General features: G+C 44.0%; 1 pseudogene; it reads left to right on the forward strand.

Annotated features, from left to right (window-relative positions):
* The first annotated feature begins 759 nt into the window (after positions 1–759).
* On the forward strand, positions 760–21,048 carry LOC133500246 (oxysterol-binding protein-related protein 11-like; annotated as a pseudogene).
* The last annotated feature ends 1,553 nt before the right edge of the window (positions 21,049–22,601 follow it).

Genomic DNA, 22,601 nt, shown 5'->3' on the forward strand with positions numbered 1-22,601 from the left:
GTCATCTATGTGTAATAAAATTTCTTCCTTCGCATAACGACTAGCACCATCATTGTCATCGGAGGAAGCCTCATCATACAGAGGCAAACGTCTGAGGCTGTAACACTTTTGAAATTTTTCAAACCAATCTTTGTTTACCGCAAAGCCTCGTCCTCGAGGGGGTGAATCGCTCAGCACTAGTGCTAGCTTGAGGTTTGTCAGCATTTTCTTCAGCCTCTTCATCATCATCACTGGGCTTTTTCCCTGCAGTGCACAAAGCTAATGCAGCTTCCATTCGAACAAGCCTCTTAATTTGCGGAGTCACCACTCGTTTCTCTTCCTTATGAAAAGTCTTTGAAGCTTTTTTACGGATGTTTCCCACAACCCTCTTTATGTAGTGCACCGTGAATTCATTCACGTGCTAATGGTGCCCCACAAAAGCGTAACTTCTGCCGTTTTTGATCATACCCAAAAGTTTTACTTTTTCGCTGATCGTCACCATCTTCCTCTTACTCTTGGGGGCTTAGGAGGATGCGTTCATATCAACACAGCGGTTCGACAGCATTGTGAACACGAGAGGTTATCGCGCAGTTAACAGTGTAGATGAAAATGGCAGAAAGGAATGACAAAGAAAAGGGTGAAACGGAAGTTGCTGGGTGAGGCTTTGATGATGCACATCCAATCAGGTCACAAGATAAATCCACACATGGTCTCAATTGGTTGATGTCGCGCTCGGGACCAATCATGCATCTTATATCAATGCGCCTTCCCGCAATATGCCAATGTGGCATATATTTTTAAGGAGAAAAAAAAATGCGAAGCTTTGAAGCCGCAAAAGCACAGAGGGAACCCAGTAAACATGCTTTTCAATGGAATCAGCTTAATTTCCAAAAAGTATTGTTAAAAAAACATACTCTACTGAACACAAATACAAGTATTTTTGTGCTATTTTTGACTATTTCTCCTTTAAATTACTAACGGGGTCATCTTTTTGTCTTTTTCTGATTTGGTATCAAACAATAGACAATTCAACAGGATGGAACAAATCTCCCCAGAAGCAGATGACAAATGATGCATCAAAACCAGTCACGTTCAGTAACCTGTCTCAACATATTGAGGTATTGTATTGTTCTGTTAGAGTTGACCATGTGATAGCAACAACAAACAATAGTATTTTTGGGAGATGACTATATTTTAGAAAATATGTGTGCTGTCTTTGGAATACAAGGCTAAGCGTGTCATCCAGGACACATTTATTTACGATAACCATCTTTCGCAGTACTCATTTACTTCAAGGACATTGCCGGGTGAAGTTGTAGTTTTGGAAGCTTGGACAAACTATATACAGACCCTTTTGAAAAAATAAGAATATATTTACAGTGAAGAAAATAAGTATTTGAACACCCTGCTATATTGAGAGTTCTCCCACTTAGAAATCATGGAGGGGTCGGAAATTTTCATCGTTGGTGCATGTCCACTGTGAGAGAGCTAATCTAAAAAGAAAAATCCAGAATTCACAATGTATGATTTTGTAATCATTTATTTGTGTGATATAGCTGCAAATAAGTATTTGAACACCTGAGAAAAAAAATGTTAATATTTGGTACAGTAGCGTTTGTTTGTAATTACAGAGGTCCAACACCTGTAGTTGTTCACCAGGTTTGCACACACTGCAGGAGGGATTTTCTTCCACTCCTCCACATAAATCTTCTCTAGATCAGACAGGTTTCTGGTTTGTCGCTGAGAAACATGGAGTTTCAGCTCCCTCTAAAGATTTTCTATTGGGTTTAGGACTGGAGACTGGCTAGGCCACACCAGAACTTTGATATGCTTCTTATGGAGCCATTGGTTTTCCGAGCTGTGTGCTTCGGGTCATTGTCATGTTTAAAGACCCAGGCACGACCCATCTTCAATGCACTGACTGAGGGAAAGGGGTTGTTCCCCAAAATCTCACAATACATGGCCGCGATCATCCTCTCCTTAATACAGTGCAGTCATCCTGTCCCATTTACAAAAAACACCCCCAAAGCATGATGGTACCACCCACATGCTTCACAGTACGGATGGTGTTCTTGGGATGGAACTCATCATTCGTCTTCCTCCAAACACGGTTCTTTTAATTATGAGCAAAAAGTTAAATTATGGTCTCATTTGGCCACAGAACCTTCTCCCATGACTCCTCTGTATCATCCAAATGGTCATTTCCAAACTTAAGATGGGCCTTGACATGTGCTGGTTTAAGCATGGGCACCTTCGATGCCATGCATGATTTCAAACCATGACATCTTAGTGTATTACCAACAGTCACCTTGAAACGGTGGTCTCAGCTCTTTTCAGGTCATTGACCAAGTCCTGTCGTGAAGTCCTGGGCTGATTCCTCACCTTTCTAAGGATCATTGAGACCCCACGAGGGGTTAACTTGCATGGGGCTCCACTCCAATTGAGACTGTCATGTTTAGCTTCTTCCATTTTCTAATGATTGCTCCAACAGTGGACCTTTTTTCACCAAGCTGCTTAGTAATTTCTCTGTAGCCCTTTCCAGCTGTGTGAAGTTGGACAATTTTGTCTCTGGTGTCTTTGGACAGCTCTTTGGTCTTGGCCATGTTACAAGTTTGAGTCATACTGATTGTATGGGCAGGACAGGTGTCTTTCCACAGCTAATGACCTCACACAGGTGCATCTGATTCAGAATAATACATGGAGTGGAGGTGGACTTTTAAAGGCGGACTAACAGGTATTTGAGAGTCAGAATTCTATCTTATAGACAGGTGTTCAAATACTTATTTGCAGCTGTATCACACAAATAAATCATTGAAAAAATCATACATTGTGATTTCTGAATTTTTCTTTTTAGATTATCTCTCTCACAGTGGACATGCACATACGATGAAAATTTCAGACGCCTCCATGATTTCAAAGTGGGAGAACTTGCAATATAGCATGGTGTTCAAATACTTATTTTCTTAACTGTATTCTTGTGGCTGGTTGCCAACGATGCAGTCTTTCCAATATTGAACTCAATAGAGGAATAGAACCAAATTGAAGCAACAAGCTAAATTATTGCACAAATATGAGAATGCATTCTTATCATTTTGAAATTATAAACCCAACATAATTGGTCAAACATGATTGTGTTACTGTTAATGTTATGTTGGGGGAACACTTTAGACAACTGCGAAGCACATTTGCCTCAAAGTTCTGAGGACCGGGGTTCAAATCCCAATCCGGTTACTTCCCACATCCCGAAAACATGCAGGGTAGGTTATTTGAAGAGCATAAATTGCTCCTAAGTGTTAATGTGAGTGCAAATAAGAATACAGAATCACTTTGTCTATAGAGGTCATAGTCAATTGTTACGATTTTCTCAGCATCAAAGTATTCATGAATGTGATGATACGTTGTCTCAGCTGCTCTCAGCCTTTTTAATGCGATTGAAGTTCTTATCTATCCACAGGGGGGCCCTATACACCTCAGTCGGACCAATTTTTCAAGTTAAAATTTGATTCTTGGATCTCTTGAAAGGTCCCTTATAAATCTTTTTTTTCTGTGCTAAAGAAATTAATATTGCAAAGGGATTATGCAGGAAAGCTGAAAAACAGCTTGGCAGTAACAACTCCAAATCAGTCTGGCACGGATTACAATTGCTCAATAATTACAAGTGACGAACCCTTCCAGTTGACAACAATAGTGGGCAAACCGATGACCTGATCAGCTTTTACTGCAAATTTGAAAGGAACACTTTTACTCTACACACCCACCAAGTGGCACCACCGCCCACATCACCATCTCCAACTCCACTGTTTACCATCCATGAATGAGATGTGAGGCATTCTTCAAATAACAAAAGATCAACAAAGCGCCGGGCCCAGAGCTTGTGACCCCATCGTGCCCCAAGGTCTGCGAAGACCAACTTGGTCCCGTCTTCACAAAGATCTTCAACAGGTCTCTAGAACTGTGTGTAGTACCAACCTGCTTCAGATGCTCCACCATCATACCGGTCCCAAAAAAGCAGCAGTCTCAGGTCTTAATGACAAGATGAATTCACGGATGTTACCGTGTATGTCAGTTTCTGTGAGGAACTGTGTGTACCAGTAAAAACTTTTTGCATGTTCATTAACAACAAACTTAGGTAACTTTGACAGGCTAACGAGTTTGCATATCTTAGTGGGGATAGGGCCCTTTACAGTCGCACAAGAAACCGTTACACTACCCAGGTTTCATCTTTTTCGTTTTCCGTAGTTTACAGCCAGACTTAGGCAACTTTGCCGCGCTAAAGAGGTTGCATATCGTAGTGGGGATAGGGCCCTCTACAATTGCACTAGAAACCAGCTGACTAAAGGAATTAACATTGCAAAGTGGGACTATACAACTGAACTGGAAAAACGTTTTGGCGCTAATGACTCCAAATCAGTCTGGTACGGATAACAATCACTCACAAATTACAAGCGACGTTCCCGCCCAGCAGAAAACAAGTGCGGGCTCGCCAACGACCTCAATAAATTTTACTGCAGAGGTTCACACCACACACTCACCAAGCCGTACCACAAGGCGCACCACCTTCTATTCCACCGTTTAACATCTATGAAAGGAACGTTAGGTAGATCTTCAAACAACAAAAGATTAACAAACCGCTGGACCCAGACCTTGTGTCCCTATCCTCTATCAAAGTGTGCGCAGACCTACTTGCTCCTATTTTCACTAAGATCTTCAACAGGTCCCTAGAACTGTGTGAAGTACCAAACTCCTTCAAATGCTTCACCATCATGCCGGTCCCCAAGAAACCTGTAATCTTGGGTCTAAATGTCTGCAGGCCTGTTGCCTTGACATCTGTGGTCATGAAGTCCTTTCAACGCCTTGTGCTGAACCACCTCAAGAGTGTCACAGTTTCTCAGTTGGGCCGACTACAGTTTGCCTATCGAGATAACAGGCCTGCGGATTATGTCGTCAACATGGTGGACACCGCTTCATCCAGCGCTGGGGCACCCCAAGGTTGTGTTCTCTCCCCTTTGCTCTTCTACACCAGTGCTTCTCAATTATTTTCTGTCACACCCCCCCAGCAGGAAGAAATCAATTTGTCCCCCCAGCCCGCGCGACTCTAAATATTATCATTTGTCTATAAAGTTGTTATATGTACAGCTCTGACAAAACTGTATCCTTATTAACATAAAAGAAAACAAATAAATTAGAAATGTAGTTCAACTTAAAACAAAGAGTAACTTTATTAACATTGTTTTAGTCTGTAACAGAAAAGATTTTAAGCACATCAATTAGCCTTGAATTTAAAAAAAATCTTGTTTAAACTGTAAACATTTTTGACTGACTTATTACACCATTTAATGTTGAAAAATTAATTCAAATTAATAAATAATTTCAAATTCAGTTCAGCAACATTAACTCAGGAGCACAATATATAAAACACTTTAACTTGAAAAAAATAATAAATCTGCTATTTTTTTTTTTTTTTTTTTTTTGCACTGAGCAATTTGGTACGCTACCTTGTATGATGCTAACAGTGCTTACCTGGTTTACTGATGTAGCTTTTCACAAAGCGGGATGATTGTCGGGAATGTTTTTTCGCTGAAAAAAATCCATCAGCTTATCAGCATGACTGGGGAGTAATGTCTTTAAGTGTGGCGCATGAAATTATTTGACTTCATGCTGTCCACTGCCAACAGTTTTTTTCCTTTCCTCGTCTCCCAGTGTTGTCACAATGAGGCCAAGTGCTACATATGCTTTGTCATATTTCCTTGTTTTAGTTTGTGGGTGACTTTCTTTGATATCATTATCTTTGTCTCTCTCCACCTTTCTTTTCATCCCTGTTAAAAAAAATTCATGTCTCTTGTGGGTTCGTTTACTGTACTTCAAATGCTTGGTGCAATTAAAAAAAACAACCTATAGAACTAATACTCCCTGCGCACAGACAATGAGAGCGCCAGTGCCAACTACTGTAGTGGATGTGAAATTACACTTTATTCTAATGGGGCAAAAAAAAAAAAAAAAAAGCATGTTCCCGAGGGTCATACAAATCCTAGTATGGAGGAAAGTCGATTGAGAAGGTGTACTGAGAGAATATTAAATTTGCACCAAATTAATCTATTAATGTGGTTACACATAGTTTACAAACCCAACTCCAATGAAGTTGAGGTGTTGTGTTAAATAAAAACAGAATGCAATAATTTATTTGCAATTCCTGTTCTGTCACGGTTCAGGTTGCAACTAAGACCCAAATGAAGAGAGGACATGGAGGTGAGGTTGTGAACGAATGTTTATTGTATAAACAGTGAACCAAGGGGCTCTAAAGACAAGATTTGGGATTCACAGAATTCCAATGCGGACCAGGCTGGCAGAGAGGAAGGTCAGGTTGTCAGCAGGCGACAGGAGGTGAGCACAGGTTTGCCGGGATCCAGAGCAGTTGGTGGATTGATGTGGAGTGTTGATAGTCTGGCAACAAGTCGGGAGTCCCACAGTGTCTTATGAGCAGTCAGGATGGCAAGGTGCAGCTGCTAGACTCCAATACGTCAACCCCTGGAAAACACTCATGACATGCCCAGACACACACAGACACAGGACTCAAGGTGCCAGAATAGTAGCCCTGACAAGTCCCACCTATTATTAGGTTTATCGGGCAATTGCTTTTTTTGTTTTTATACAGTGGCAGTAACCGTTGAATCGTATTTTCTTTTCTTAATGAATAAAATCACCATTTAAAACTGCATTTTATGTTTACTTGGGTTATAATTGTAAGGAAAATTTGAGAAGGGTTGTAAAAGGGTGTAATTTTTTTTTATTCGTTTGTGTCATATTTGCACTCAGCATACTGTTGTTGTGAAGTGTACCCTTGGAGTGTTTCTGCGTTTTTAGAACAATTTACAGTATGAAAACCACTGGAAACATTTGTGTCATGGATTTTAACTCCCAAACCAGTATTTATATGGAGCAAAGCATGTGCTTTTGTCATTCCATTTCAATACAAATATTGTCAAAACATGTACATGTCCATTAACAGGGACAGAAGCCGACCAGCATCCCAGACAACCTGGATCCCAGTGACGAGACCACAGACACAGAAGAAAACGTTGCGGAGGACCTGGGAGTTCTTGATGAGCAGCGAAGCGTCATCCTCCATCTACTTTCCCAGCTCAAACTTGGAATGGATCTCACTAAGGTGAGTGTCTCATCCTTGTCTTTTTGTGTGTTCTTTAGGTGATTTTACATTCACCATATGTAGATCCTGGGTTTAGAGATAGGTGGTATGTCAGTCGAAAAGAACTCATGAAACCAACTGAGTTAATTTAGGATCCAAGGAGTCCAATTACAGAAAACTTGAACACCAATGTTCAGTGTAGACTTCTACCAGCTGGTATGTGTTACTTACATATTACAAAACTACCTAACTATTGGAAATAAAGGACGTTCTGCAATTATATACGGTAGAATGGAACAGTCTGGTCCGAATCAGTGGTTGATCGTATTTTAAAACATGGATTCGTACAGGAAACACTCAACATCATAAAACATCTTATTAACGTTAAGGAATATATATTAAGTAATGGGTGACACAGTGGATCAGCTGTAAAGTGTTGGCCTCACAGTTCTGAGGTCACGGGTTCAATCCTGGCTTCGTCTGTGTGGCGTTTGCATGTCCTCCCTATGCATAGGAGGCTTTTCTCCGGGTACTCCGGTTTCGTCCTACATCCCAAAAACGTGCAACGTAAATTGGAAATTCTAAATTCCCCACAGGTGTGATTGTGAGTGGATATGTTTTCTTCACCCCCATGTCTCTGGGAGTTTAGTTGTAGTCTGTAATGACATGGCTTCCACTCAGGTGATTGTGGTGACTCTTTCAGACCAATGAGCTAATGTAATTATCAATGGCCCACTGCACAGGATTCCAAGAAAAATGTGCTGATAGAATAGAATGTAAGTATGACAAGGATTTATACGATGTGCTTCTCAGCCATCTGAAAGGGTTAACAGAAACAGTCATTCACTCCCGAAATCAGTCTCCAACTGCATAATTTATCTGCACTAAATAATAATAATGGAGAAATTAGATGGATGGTGTTTAGCTGTAGGTCACTTTTTATGGGTGCACTTGTACCAGCTACTCCTGTGGTCAGGCATGCTTGATTTTTTACCACAGTTACAGGTGGGATTGAGCAGTCTCCATATAAACTGAGTTAATACTGGCACTTAATATTTCTTTGTCCACTCTATTCAGAGTCTCCAGTCGTTTTTCTTTTTTTTTTTTTTTTTTTACCTAAAAAGTTGTCATTTTGACCATGGAGGGCGACAACAGCGACAATGTATAAAATAAGACTGTGCTGGCACTTCATAGTGCAGTGCATTCCTTTTTCCACACCGGCTATGCAGTGAATTTTGTTTCCACTTCTGCCTTTGACATCATACCCAGACAGGCTGAGCAACTTGATTTTAGTGATGAAAAAGTTATTTCCCAGCCACTCCAAAATTGATTGGTAGTATTGGTAATGAATACCAGTTTCATTTCCTTGAGGTAAAAATACATAAAATCAACTTTTTAGTGAAATATGGACCACGACAACCCCATCGCAACTTTAAATAGGAAAAGCGGTGTAGAAAATGGATGGAAATGAACAAAGTATATCTTTATTCTTTCTATTCTTCTCTTTCTCTCACAGGTTGTGCTCACTACATTTATCCTAGAGAAACGATCTCTACTAGAGATGTATGCCAATTTCATGGCTCACCCTAATATGTTCCTCTCTATCACTACGGGATCTACGTCAGAGGAGCGCATCATCCGCTTTGTTAAGTACTATCTTACTGCCTTTCATGAGGGTCGAAAGGGCACAGTCGCCAAAAAGCCCAACAACCCAATCCTGGGTGAGACCTTCCACTGTTCTTGGTTTGTGCCTCGGGACCGTGTTCAGTCTCTCAGAGCTACCAGCTGTAGGGGGTCCCAAATCAGCCACCACCTTCACGTCTATGAATTAAAATAGCTCACAGAGCTGTTACCAAGTTTGTTTTGTGGCAGAGCAGGTGTCTCACCACCCACCTGTATCAAGCTTTTACTACGAGTGCAAGAAGATGATGTGTGTTAATACTCATGTCTGGACCAAGAGCAAGTTCTTGGGCATGTCTGTTGGTGTTTCAATGGTTGGTGAAGGTAAGATACTGTAACTACTTTTTAAACACCTGTGATTTCATTATAGCATTTTCCAAAATAATTATACATTACATGATGTTTCTTAAGTAATTTTTAATGCATTACACAGAGGTAGTGAAACGGACGAAAAAGTCACAGAATATTTAACCTGTGTTAATTTTTCAAACAAGATAAACCAAGAAAGCTTAGAAAATAGGTCTTTGTTTCATACTTGCACAATCAGGCATGTATAAATGTATGCAATCAGGAGAATTCATGTGCACAAAGGTGAATGCCTGTTTCAAATTATCATACAAACAGAACTTCTTCTTCTTCTTTTCCTTTCGGCTTGTCCCGTGAGGGGTCGCCACAGCGTGTCATCTTTTTCCATCTTAGCCTATCTCCTGCATCTTCCTCTCTAACCCCAACTCACCTCATGTCTTCCCTCACCACATCCATAAACCTTCTCTTTGGTCTTCCTCTCGCTCTTTTGCCTGGCAGCTCCATCCTCAGCACCCTTCCACCAATATACTCACTCTCTGGGCTCTGAACATGTCCAAACCATCGAAGTCTGCTCTCTCGAATTTTGTCTCCAAAACATCCAACTTTGGCTGTCCCTCCAATGAGCTAATTTCTAATCCTATCCAACCTGCTCACTCCGAGCGAGAACCTCAACGTCTTCATTTCTGCTACCTCCAGTTCTGCTTCCTGTTGTTTCTTCAGTGCCACCGTCTCTAATCCGTACATCATGGCCGGCCTCACCACTGTTTTGTAAACTTTGCCCTTCATCCTATCAGAGACTCCTCTGTCACACAACACACCAGACACCTTCCGCGAGCTATTCCAACCTGCTTGGACCCGTTTCTTCACTTCCTTACCACACTCACCATTCCTCTGGATTGTAGACCCTAAATATTTGAAGTCCCCCACCCTTGCTATCTCTTCTCCCTGTAGCCTCACTCTTCCCCCTCTACTTTTCTCATTCACACACATATATTCTGTTTTACTTCGACTAATCTTCATTCCTCTCCTTTCCAGTACATGTCTCCATCTTTCTAATAGTTCCTCTGCATGCTCCCTGCTTTCACTGCATATCGCAATATCATCTGCGAACATAATGGTCCAAGGGCATTCCAGTCTAACCTCATCTGTCAGCCTATCCATTACCACTGCAAACAGAAAGGGGCTCAGAGCTGATCCCTGAGGCAGTCCCACTCCCACCTTAAATTCTTCTGTCACACCTAAGGCACACCTCACCATTGTTCTGCTGCCATCATACATGTCCTGTACTATTTTAACATACTTCTCTCGCACACCAGACCTACGCATGCAGTACCACAGTTCCTCTCTTGGTACTCTGTCATAGGCTTTCTTAAGATCCACAAAGACACAATGTAGCTCCTTCTGACCTTCTCTGTGCTTTTCCACTAGCGTCCTCAAGGCAAATAATGCATCTGTGGTACTCTTTCTAGGCATGAAACCATACTGTTGCTCGCAGATACTTAGTTCTATCCTGAGTCTAGCCTCCACTACTCTTTCCCATAACTTCATTGTGTGGCTCATTAACTTTATTCCTCTATAATTCCCAAAACTCTGAACATCGCCTTTGTTCTTAAAAATGGGAACTAGAACACTTTTCCTCCATTCTTCAGGCATCTTTTCGCCCACTAGTATTCTGTTGAATAAGTTGGTCAAAAACTCCAAACCTACCTCTCCAAATTGCTTCCATATCTCCACCGGTATGTCATCAGGACCAACTGCCTTTCCATTTTTCATCCTTTGTCGTGCCTTTCTGACTTTCCCCTTAATAATCATTGCCACTTCCTGGTCCTTAACACTTGCCTCTTCAACTCTTCCTTCTCTCTCATTTTTTTCAGTCAGCAACTTCTCAAAGTATTCTTTCCATCTATTGAGCACACTACTGGCACCAGTCAACACATTTCGATCTCTATCCTTAATCACCCTTACCTGCTGCACATCCTTCCCATCTCTATCCCTCTGTCTGGCCAACCTGCAGAGATCCTTTTCCCCTTCTTTCGTGTCCAACCTGGTGTACATGTCTTCATATACCTCTTGTTTATCCTTTGCCACTTCTACCTTTGCCCTACGTCGCATCTCGATGTACTCCTTTCGCCTCTCCTCGGTCCTCTCAGTGTCCCAGTTCTTCTTCGCTAATCTCTTTCCTTGTATGACTCCCTATATTTTGGGGTATCACCACCAAGTCTCCTTCTCCCCTTTCCTACCAGAAGACAAACCAAGTACTCTCCTCCTTGTCTCTCTGATCACCTTGGCTGTCGTAGTCCAGTCTTCCAGTAGCTCCTGCTGTCCATCGAGAGCCTGTCTCATCTCTTTCCGAAAGGTCGCACAACATTCTTCCTTTCTCAGCTTCCACCACATGGTTCTCTGCTCTACCTTTGTCTTCTTAATCTTCCTACCCACCACCAGAGTCATCCTACACACCACCATCCTATGCTGTCGAACTACACTCTCCCCTACCACTACTTTACAATCAGTAATCTCCTTCAGATTACATCGTCTGCACAAAATATAATCCACCTGCGTGCGTCTATCTCCGCTCTTGTAGGTCACTATATGTTCCTCCCTCTTCTGGAAATAAGCGTTCACTACAGCCATCTCCATCCTTTTTGCAAAGTACACCACCATCTGTCCCTCAAAGTTCCTTTCCTGGATGCCAAACTTACCCATCACTTCTTCATCACCCCTGTTTCCTGTAACCATATGTCCATTAGAATCTGCACCAATCACAACTCTCTCGCTGTCTGGGATGCTCAGAACTACTTCATCTAGTTCCTTCCAGAATTTCTCTTTCAACTCTAGGTCACATCCTACGTGTGGGGCATAACCACTAACCACATTATACATAACACCCTCAATTTCAAATTTTAGTGTCATCACTCGATCTGATACTCTTTTCACCTCGAAGACATTCTTAGCCAGCTCTTCCTTTAAAATAACCCCTACTCCATTTCTCTTCCCATCTACTCCGTGGTAGAATAATTTAAACCCTGCTCCTAAACTTCTAGCCTTACTACCTTTCCACCTGCTCTCTAGGATGCACAGTATATCAACCTTTCTCCTAATCATCATGTCAACCAACTCTTGAGCTTTTTCTGTCATAGTCCCAACATTCAAAGTCCCTACACTCAGTTGTAGGCTCTGTGCATTCCTCTTTTTCTTCTGACGATGGATCCGGCTTCCTCCTCTTCTTAGTCTTCGACCCACAGTAGCTGAATTTCCACCGACGCCCTGCAGTTTAGCAGTGCCGGGGGCGGGCGTTGTTAACCCGGGCCAGGACCGATCCGGTATGGGATTCTTTAGATGAACGCTCATATTTGTTTGGCACAGTGTTTACGCCGGATGCCCTTCCTGACGCAACCCTCTGCATTTATCCGGGCTTGGGACCGACCTACAGATTGCACCGGTTTGTGCCCCCATAGGGCTGCATTACAGGAAGGCAAGGATACAGAGGTTTATTGTACAATTGGTCAATGGGCAGTTTTCAAACTTGGAAAGGTAGATAGGTTTGTCGGTCTTAGATTTACATAACCTCAAAGTGCAATAAAAAACACATTATGACTCTGACTTGTAAATGTCTATTATTGAGTAGCCACAGCAGTAATGTCACCATTGAAAAAGAAGTAGGTTAAGTGAGGAAGTGTTTTTTTTTTTTTTTTTTTTTGCTGCGATATAGATTTCTTGAATGGATAAGCCATAATTAGGGTGGTTGGAGTACTGTCCTCCATTGACTTCTGTTGAATTCTGATGGAGTTGGAATGGAGTATCATCTCTGTCATACAGTGGGAGGAAAAGGTAAGTGAACCTTTTGGAACACGAACAATTATGTGGTCATATTTTTATAGAGCACAACATGTAAACATTCCCAGGATGAGGAGGAAAATGTAAGTGACTGGTTAATCCTCCTTTGGCAGCAATAACCTCAACCAAATGCTTCCTATTACTCCAGATCAGGCATACATGATCAAGATGAATTTTAAACCATTCCTCTTTCCAAATCTGCTGCAGTTCAGCAACATTCCCAGGATCTCTCGTGTGAATAGCTTGAGTGAGGCCATGCCACAACATCTCAATCTAATTCACATACAGTATTGTCCTTTTCCCTCCCACTGTACGTCTTCATTTGGGATTTAAAAAGGAATCATTCACCATATCTATACATTATGTGACTTTGAAGGTGGAACGGTGGGAAAACTGGTTTGGACATCTCAAATCAAGCAAAAGCCTTTAATGTCATTATATGCTCTGCATACAATGAAATGATGAGTGCTTCTACACAAGGTGTAAGGTACAAGAAAATAGAATAAAAATAGAAGAAAATCTTAGATAAAAACAACATAAAATCTGCCTCACAGTTCAGAAGATCTGCGTTCAAATCCAGTCTCACCTGAGTGTAGTTGTAGGCTCTCTCCGTGCCTGTTTGGCTTTTCTCCAGATACTCTTGTTTCTTCCCACATTCCAAAAACATGCACAGGTCAATTAAAGATTCTAAATTGTCTGTAGGTATGAATCTGAGTGCTGATGGTTGTTTTGTTTCAATCTGCCCTGCAATAGGCTGACCAGTTTAGGGTGCACGCCGCCTCCTGTCCGCATTTAGCAGGGATAGGCTCCAGCACGCTCGAGACCCTTGTGATATTAAGCAGTATGGAAAATGGAGGGATGCATGTGATTCTGAGAAACTTTGAGGGCAATTTACAAATACTGTATTTTGGGATTCAGAACAAAATTCTGACAAAACCCTTAATGGTAAGGTTCTGCCATATTTGGTGGATTTGGTGGGGTTTTTTGTCTTGTTATGTCAGTGCAGTCATTTTTGTCATGGTCATACATGACCTCAGGTTCTGCACAGTTACAAATTCGCCTATTAGAATCTAAACTTTTGAAAGAAACTACACTGGATATTCAATCAAGACGTATGTGGAACAACCTCATCTCGTTCTATAAAAACCTTGTCCTATTGTCACAAAGTATGAACACTTTCAACAAAAACTGTTTGTAAAATCCAAAGGCTGGGATAATAAAGGAACTTTATTTGGAATGAACGATCAGTGGGTGGTGCCGGCTAGCATTCTCCTGGGTCCTTCTGTCTGGCTGCTGGTGGGGACTGTGAGGCCCCTTTGCTCCTCCTCGGACTGGCTTACTCCTCATCTCTACATTCCGTGCATTCCTCAGTGCTCGCATCCTCCTGATACACTGTAGGCTGTGAGGCCCGATTTTGTCCCTGCTTGGTTTGGGGTGGGCTGTGGGTTTACTGGGTTTGGGGAGGTGCTGCAGGTCTGGAATTGGCGGCCCTCTTCGTTGGGGGTTGTCCAGCCTGATGTGCCTGACCTGCAGGAATCGTACCTCTTAATCACGCACTTAGCACACACCCACCCTATTCACTGTACATGTTTTTTCCACATATCACATCTGGGTACATAATGTCAAAGGGTTCCTGGGGGCTAACACAGGCTTGGGGGGCTGTGGGTGTCTAACCGTGTTCCAGCACATTTGTGCTGTTTCCTGGTCCGAGCACCCTGCCCCGCGGCTCTGGCTGCTCACCTGAATATTAAATGCACTGCACACATTCATCCCACTTTTCTTTTAAATACACCACATACACCCATCTCTGGGAGGCGGTGGGTCGTTTGGGGGGGTGGCTGTGTGGCAGTATTGCCTGGCAGCCCCCCCGGCTCTCTGGCCCTCGAGATTTTAAATGCACAACACCACAAGGGGAGGCCACTGATTCATGGGGCAGAGCCGTTGACTGCAAGTTGGGGATCTGGCAGTCAGAGTACAAGTGGGTAAGTGAGTTTTACACTTAGCTATATGGCGGTGTTCCTGAGGACAGCCCCCCTGGATGGCTGCTTGGCATGGGGTCTCCCTTCTCATGGTCCGTGGGTGCTGTCATAACCAGAACACGAGAACGGACCCAAATACACGACTCGGTGAACAGGAAGGCAGTTAGAGGAAAGTCTTTATTTGTTTTGATGTCGAAACCCGGGGAGTCAGTCAGAGCAAGCACTAGATACAGGAGCAACAGGCTTACGGGATTGGTCAGGAAACACGGGGATTCGGCATCAGGAATGCGGAAGTGCGGGAACGAAGCATGAATGGCGACGATCTGGCAAAGACAGACCGTCCGCTGGGTCCTATATATACTAGAGTTAATTACTGCAGATGAGGTGCAGGTGTGCGCCTCCCAATCAGTGCAGGTGTGCGGGGACCCTTCACAGCCAGGGCTGGACCGGCAGTGGTGACGGACGAGTTGGACGGAGCCTGCTTACATGGAACGTGGGGTGGACCCACATTGATCCGGGGAGTTTCAGCGAGACAGCGACCGGGTTAATGATTTTATTGATGGGAAATGGGCCCATGAACCTGGGAGCTAGCTTGCGTGATCCCGTCCGCAGCGGAAGATCCTTCGTGGACAACCACAAGCGTTGTCCCACCTTGAACACCGGTGCCTCTCTCCTCTTGAGATCCGCTGCGGACTTGTAGGAGCTGCCCATACGCACCAACGTCTTACGGGCTATTTCCCAGGTCCGCTTGCAGCGTCTCACTACCGCCAATATGGATCGTACCGCGAAGTTGTTGGCCAGAGATGGAAACAGAGAGGAAGGATAACTGTGAACTATGTTGAACGGAGCCATACCTGTAGAGGTCGAAGGCAGGGAGTTGTGGGAATACTCCACCCATCCGAGGTGCTGGCTACACGTACTGTGGTCGTGCGATCCCAAAGGGTAGACCAGTCTCCAGGTCCTGGTTTATCCTCTCTTTCTGGCCGTTGGACTCTGGGTGATGTGTTGAGGTCAGGCTTACTTTCGACTCAAAGAGGGTGCAGAACTCCTTATGGAAACAGGATATGAATTGTGGTCCTCTGTCCGATACAGTGTCCACCGGCAGGCCGTGGTAGAGAACGACCTTGTCTAATAGCAGCTGGGCTGTCTGTTTGGTGGACGGAATCTTTGGGGTTGGCATGAAGTGGGCCATTTTAGAGAAGCGATCAATGACGGAAAGTACCACCATGTTTCCCTGGGAGCAGGGTAGCCCAGTGATGAAATCCAGAGAGATGTGTGACCAGGGATGAGAGGGAATCGCCAATGGCCGCAACTCCCCCAAAGGTCGTAGGCGAGAGATTTTATTTGCCATACATACCGGGCATGCGTTGACGTACTGCCTTACTTACTTCCCCAGGTTGGCCCACCAGAACCGTTGTTCCACGACTGAGCGGGCCTTTGCCATGCCCGGGTGGCAGACGGTCTTATTGGTGTGAGCCCAGTCAATGACGTCCCCTCGTAGCGAAGGGACAACAAACAGGCGACCGCAAGGACATTCGGCTGGGCCCGGAGAGTCCCTCAAGGCCTCCTTCACTCGTGTCTCGATCTCCCAGGTGAATCCGGACACGAATCAGGCCTCCGGAAGAATCGGGACACTCACGGGCTCCGTTCGATCCCCTTCATGGATTCGCGAAAGTGCATCTGGCTTGCCGTTGTTTGAACCTGGACGGAAGGACAGAGTGAAACAAAATCGCGTAAAAAAAAAAGAGTGCCCACCTTGCTTGGCAAGCATTCAGTCTCTTAGTGGTCCTCAAATATTCCAGGTTCTTGTGGTCATAAGAACCAGAAACGGCACCTGTGATCCCTCCAGCCAGTGTCTTCACTCCTCCATTGTTGTCTTGACCACCAGTAATTCGCGGTAACCGACATCGAAATTTCGCTCGGCCGGAGTCAGTCTTTTCGACAAAAAGGCGCACGGATGGATCTTTCCATCTTTCGCGCACCTGCTCCCATTCCTGAGTCCAACGCATCCACTTTGACCACAAACTGTCTCTCTGCGTCTGGCATTATGAGAATTGGTGCTGTGGTAAAGCGCGACTTGAGTCTATCGAAAGCCTCCTTACAGGTCCCGTCCCACTCGAATAAGTTGAGGGGTGAAGTGAGCGCGTGCAGGGGGGGCAGCAATGGAGCTGATGTACCGGATGAACTCCACGAATCCGATGAACCTTTGCACGTCCCTACAACTTGTGTGAGTGGGCCATTGGAGGACCGCATCGATCTTACTGCAGTCCATTCAAATCTGTCCCTCAGCCAAGATGAACCCTAGGAATGAGACGCTGGATCGGTGGAACTCGCACTTCTCCATCTTGACGTACAGCTGATGTTGTAGCAATTGCTGGAGCACCTCCCTGACGCGTCCAATGTGGGATGCCTCGACCGGGGAAAAAATCAGTCTGTTGTCAAGGTAGACGAACACGTTCTTATTTAGCCTCTCCCGGAGCACATCATTGATGAAATTCTGGAACACTACTGGTGCATTTGTCAACCCGAATGGCATCACCAGGTACTCATAATGGCCCGTCAAGGTATTGAATGCCGTCTTCTACTCATCCCCTTCTCGGATGCGTACCAGATGGTATGCATTTCGTAAGTCCAATTTCGTGAAGATTCAGGCCCCTTGAAGCAGTTCGAACGTGGTAGCAATTAGGGGAAGAAGGTACTTGTCAGGTTCACCAATCAGACATTCATTGAACAGGACGAAAAAGGAAGCAAAGACACCAGTTCAAGTCTCGCGAGGAGAGAGGAGAGGAACTGTCTCGTACAATTCACCACTGCACTCTCTGATTATCCTCTCCTCAGCACCTCTATTTATTTAGTTTTAAGACGCCCCTTATTTACATGGATGTTACAAAAAGGAGACGACAAGCAAAACAGTTTGAAATGAGGTGTAAATGTTTGTTCATGTGCGTGTGCATGTGTGGAAGATTGCTGAATACATGTGTGGTCATCATTTCTTTAACAGGCAGCAGTTCTAACAGTTCTGATGATTAGATGTTTTTGTTCTTGCTATCTCCTGCTAGGAGGCTGCCACATTATCTAGGGCAGAGCACAGCATTTCTTTCTGCAGCAATCTCGTGAACCAACTTATACTCATCTGGTATGCCGTTGGGATGCCATTTGCATCAATGTATGTCAGACCTCCATCTTTCCAAGAGGACCTTCTCCTTCGGGAGAACCAAGGGGAGGTCCAAAGATGGATGCGGCCAATTGTATATCCTCTGCTTTGGATGGAAACACAGTCACAGATAAGAGCAGTGATACCAGTGCACACCTTCCTGATGCATTTATCGGTGTGTCATACAACCTTTGACCAACACACCACTACAACACATCGCTGCATGGGAGCAGTGGGGCAGTTTGCAGATGGATATCATGCCACCATGTTTTGTTGAGACTTCCCACATTAAAATCTGTCCCTGTAAAGCTAACACAGGAGAAATTAGCCAATGCAACATTAGTAGAAAATATCAGTTTATCATTTACTGCCTTAGTTGTTGGATAAACACTTTTCCATTTCTGACAAGTGGTGTTAGAGTTGTTTTAGTCATTACCTCCAGGGTACATTGTGTTGGAATTTCTGTTGGACTGACACGCATTAGTGGCCTAGGGCCCATGCATGTGTTGTAACTATAGTTTACCTTGTTAGATGCATTCTACATTAATAACAACCAGTTTTGTTTCCTATTTGTAAAAAAAAAAGATAATCATAATAATGAAAAAATGTTCCTCAGGCTTTTTCGGTTAAAATCCTCCTTCCATAGTGTACGTACTCTTTTGTATGGCATTTGGGTTTAAGGTAGCATTATATTGGCAAATGGTGAGAAGAAAGTGGGGGTTTCCTTTAACATAAGCCCATCGATGGAATCCCCAACAATTAGACTCTGCCAAGGAATTGAAAAAGTGCTGAACTGATTCACTGGGAGGCACACATGGAGTCCTCCTCTCATGCCTCATGCCTCCCGCATAGTTGTTTACCAAAGTTATTTGAAATGAGGTTGTGCCTCTTTATCTTATGTGTGGTAGGCATACTTGACTGAGTATAATTATTGCTTCTGTTGTGATGTATTTTTGTCAGCTTTACAGGTGTCCAAAAGTAGCATATGAACAAAAATATCATTACGGCTGTCAATGTTGCAGCCCAACATGCTATCATATTATTTTGCCAATTTGAAGTCATGTCGACAAAGTCACCCCTAAATGAGTCAAGTGTCTTTTAAAACTTCACCAGCCTTCAGGTATTTTCAGATACTATAAATCTGCACCCACTGTATGCTGGTCTTTGCTCACCTTTCGCCTTGGGTGACTCATCTGAGATGACCTTTTACAGTGTGTAAGGTGTATCCACGTGTTTCTTTCTGCTATTTTGTCCATGTCATTCACCTCTTGCTCAGTCTATGCCAGTGTTTGGGTAAAACTGCATGTACAGTAGATGTTAATTCATAAACAGACATAGGATGAATAAACAAATGGCAGTAATAAGGTTATTAAAGCACAGTAACTTTTTTTTTTCTGATGGTGTAGTGCAGGGATGTCAAACTCATTTCTCTTGCGGGCCACGTTGTATTTCGGGATTCCCTCAGAGGGACATTTCGAGTGAAGGCAGCGTGGGATCGATTCCCGCTCAGTGATGGTGTCGACATCTGCATTGCGACTGGCTGGCGACCAGTTCGGGGTGTAGTCTGCCGCTGAGCGAAGTTAGCTGGGATTGGCTCCAGCTCTCTCTCCGAATAAATGCAGAAGGGTTGCGTCAGGAAAGGCATCCGGCGTAAAAAAAAAAATCAAAAAGACAGTTACTGCTGCACCACCATGACAATGGCACAAAAATGCCTTTATTCCTAATAATTCCAATTTGTTTCTGGTCCTATCAAATTGATGCATGTGAAATTTCCGAGTGAGACGCCATTAGAAAACATTTTTTTTTTGTTTTTCAAGAGAAGTTAATGGATACACAGAATCCCCCAACTTTTTTTTTTTTGTATGGAGTTATTCAATCTGTTTTGTTTTTATTTATTTATTTTTTTTGGGGTGGGACCTTGAGTGGTTTTCACAGGTACCACTAGAACAGAAAAATTTAAATAATGGGTAGCGTTTTCATCCAACACCCAACAGTAAAATTTAACCGTTTAGTTACCATTATGACAGCAGTCTCACTCCCATGTGTAACCGGACGACAACGACCTTGGCAGTGGGAATGAGAACAGGTATCTTACAAGTGGCTAATAAAAACAAATTAGTTTCGTTTGTGTTAACAATGGTTTCAAAAGCAAAAACTTTCCTACAATGAACAAATGAACTCAAGTACCCCTTTTTGCAATTTTTTAAGCTGTTTGGGGTTGTCAATAACTCCTGAAAGGGACCCACTTGTGTTTTTTTTTTTCCTTCATCATTCATCTATCTCTAATTGTGTGGAAAATATTGCTAATTTGTGTGGTCTCCCAAACAGTGTTTTGAATGGAATGAGACCCTTACCTGCTTGTAATGTATGTATAGTTAGACTAAATCTATCATTGTGTCCAAATTGCCCCTACATGTGATTGTGAGAGCGGCTGTTTGTCTCCATGTGACCTCCAATTGGCCGGCAACCAGGTCAGGGTGTATCTTGCCCCCTGCCCGTTGACAGCTGGGATAGGCTCCAGCCCTCCCCGTGACCCTTGTGAGGATAAGCGGCTAAGAAAATCGATGGAGGGATGGATGGATCTGTACCTTGGACTGACCACGTTTTGGATGCACATTCCCTTGTGGATTATGTCGCACGCAGATCAAACAAGCCCGACAAAAAAAGTTTTTTGCATACAAGTTAAATCCATGGATCATGTAATGCCTTTGTACCAGGGCTACCATTCCCCCTGTTGAGACCTGAGACTTCCCATGGCTCAAGATTACCGCCCACTTAAAAAATGTTTTTGGTAGAATTTTTTTTTGTATCTGTGCTGACATAATTCCCATTTTGTAATGCAGTACCTTATTTTTTCCACATTTTTAGTTATGCTAGTAAACTTTGTTGTTGCATTTTGTTTAACACATCATCTCAAAGTATGTCTTCATTTGTTACATGGTCAGATAATCCCATAAAGGTTTTGGCTGCTGCTTCTTTTGCTGTTTTATTTGTAAATCCATTTCCTAATGATTCTTTGTCTGTATTTGATGTGTGTACTGCACATTTACATATGGCTATTTCTTTTGGTAATTGAACTGCTCTGAGCAAATTTTGTAGTAGCTCTGCATGTGTCACTGTGTTCCCTGTAGTTGTCGCTATTCCTCTATTTTTCCAGTATTGTATTGTACTGATTCCTCTCAGTAGCCCCATCTGCACCCTGTTGTTGAAGAAAAAGTACCTACAGAACACGAACGTCTCATTCGTAATATTGTTTTATTTTCCCCCGGGAAATCCGTTTCACTGCATCACGCACTGAGTAAAAGGCATCCCGTGTTGTTGGAAAAAAAAAAACCAGCAAAGGAAAAAGACATTTATGAATTATGATATAGTACGATTCCCTTCAGCACCCCCCCCCCCTCATTTCACTGCATCCAGCACTGGAAACATACCATTCTACCTACACAATCTCACGACTTATTTTAGCCAATATGTATCCTGACGGAGTTGTTATAACCACTGAATGGACACCACCAGTATGCTGTGTTTGGAAGGTTGCAGCGCCCAACGCCTCGACTACATGAGGGTTAATCAGATTAGCGTCCGAGCCTGAGCCAATAAATGCTGTGGTGGAATACGAATGGCCCTCCTTAAGGTGCTTAAGGTGACCCGGAGCAGCGCTCGACTCGATTCCGCCGCAGTGTATATCACACTCACTGGAGTCGTGATCTTGAGGCCGGGACGCTTGGGTTTGGCCGGACAGTGGGCTACTAAGTGGCCAGGCGACCACAGTAGAAGCAGTGTCCCTCCCGCCGCCGTCGCAGGCGCTCCTCTGCCGGACCATTGAGTCCTTCCACCTGCGTGGGGTCCGTCGCGGGTGTGGGCGTTGGTGGCAGGGAAGCTGGTGGGGCGGACGCTCCTGTCTCTCCTCCGACAAGCGCAGATCACTAGCCTCTGGTCGATTTTGAGAGCTAGGGCGATGAGTGAATCCAAAGAAGTAGGCAGGTCCACGGCGATGAGGAGGCTGAGGATCTTTGGGGAAAGCCCCTAGAAGAAGTGAAAAGCCTCCTCGTTCCATCGACTCTCGGCTGCTCTGGTGCGGAACTTGATGGCATAATCAGCCACGCGACGCTGTCCCTGGTGTAATGTAATGAGCGTCGCTGCTGCTTCGCGTTCCAGTGCGGCATACTGGAACACCTGCATCATAGTGCAGACGAAAGCCGTCCAGGAGTGGCAAGTTCCGTAGTTGCGACTCCACTCCGCCGTGGCCCACGCCTCTGCTCTTCCCGTCATGTGGGAAATAACGAAGGCAATCCGTGCGCGGTCTGTTGGAAAGGCAGAGGCCTGTAGCTCGAAGTGGAGATCACACTGAGCGAGGAAGGGTCTACACGTTCCCTGAGTCACCAGAAAAGCATTCGAGTCGGGAGAGAGGTGTGGCTCCGGTATGCTGAAAATCCCCGGCTGGCGGGGTAGTTGGAGTAAACTGGGGTGAGGTAGAAGCTGGGGTGGCTGCCGTCAGCTAGTGTTAGTGGCGCTAGCCTGGGAA

The sequence above is a fragment of the Syngnathoides biaculeatus genome, chromosome 5 (assembly GCF_019802595.1).
Source record: "Syngnathoides biaculeatus isolate LvHL_M chromosome 5, ASM1980259v1, whole genome shotgun sequence".
NCBI lineage: Eukaryota > Metazoa > Chordata > Actinopteri > Syngnathiformes > Syngnathidae > Syngnathoides > Syngnathoides biaculeatus.